Below are 571 nucleotides of genomic sequence, written 5' to 3'. Positions count from 1 at the left end.
TTGAGCGAAAACACCTAAAGCTCCACGAGGCTCCGGCAGGGGATGGTGGCGAACCCTGCTGTACTCTTTCACCACAACTTTCTCTCACTCTTTCTTCCTGTTTCTGTTGTGCCTGTATTTCAAAAGTGTCAGCCTTGTCACACTGTGTTACGCTGAATATCCCCGAGAACTACGTTAAGAGTGCACGTGTCTGTGGAGTGCTCAGCCACTTGCACGTTAATTTCACGAGCAGGCTGTTCCGTTGATCGGATCAACTGGAACCCTCGACGTCGTAACCGATGGAGTGCCAGCAACAAAATACTTCATTTACTGTTTTTGTGAATACTGAATATATATATTTTTATATATTCTTTACTTGGACTGTACTGGCGGACTTGGATGTTTGACACCCATTTGAAGGATTTCGATCCTCACCTGTTTTATACACACACACACACACAGACGCTCTCTCTCTCTCTCTCACTCGTTTCAGCCATGCGGTTACGGTCATGCTGAGGCACCACAGTGTTGAGGATGCTTTAGTTCAGTAGTATATATTTCTAGGGATTTGTGTGTGTGTGTGGGGGGGGGG

This window comes from Octopus bimaculoides, chromosome 15 (genome assembly GCF_001194135.2).
Source record: "Octopus bimaculoides isolate UCB-OBI-ISO-001 chromosome 15, ASM119413v2, whole genome shotgun sequence".
Classification (NCBI taxonomy): Eukaryota; Metazoa; Mollusca; class Cephalopoda; order Octopoda; family Octopodidae; genus Octopus; species Octopus bimaculoides.
This window is presented reverse-complemented; position numbering follows the sequence as displayed.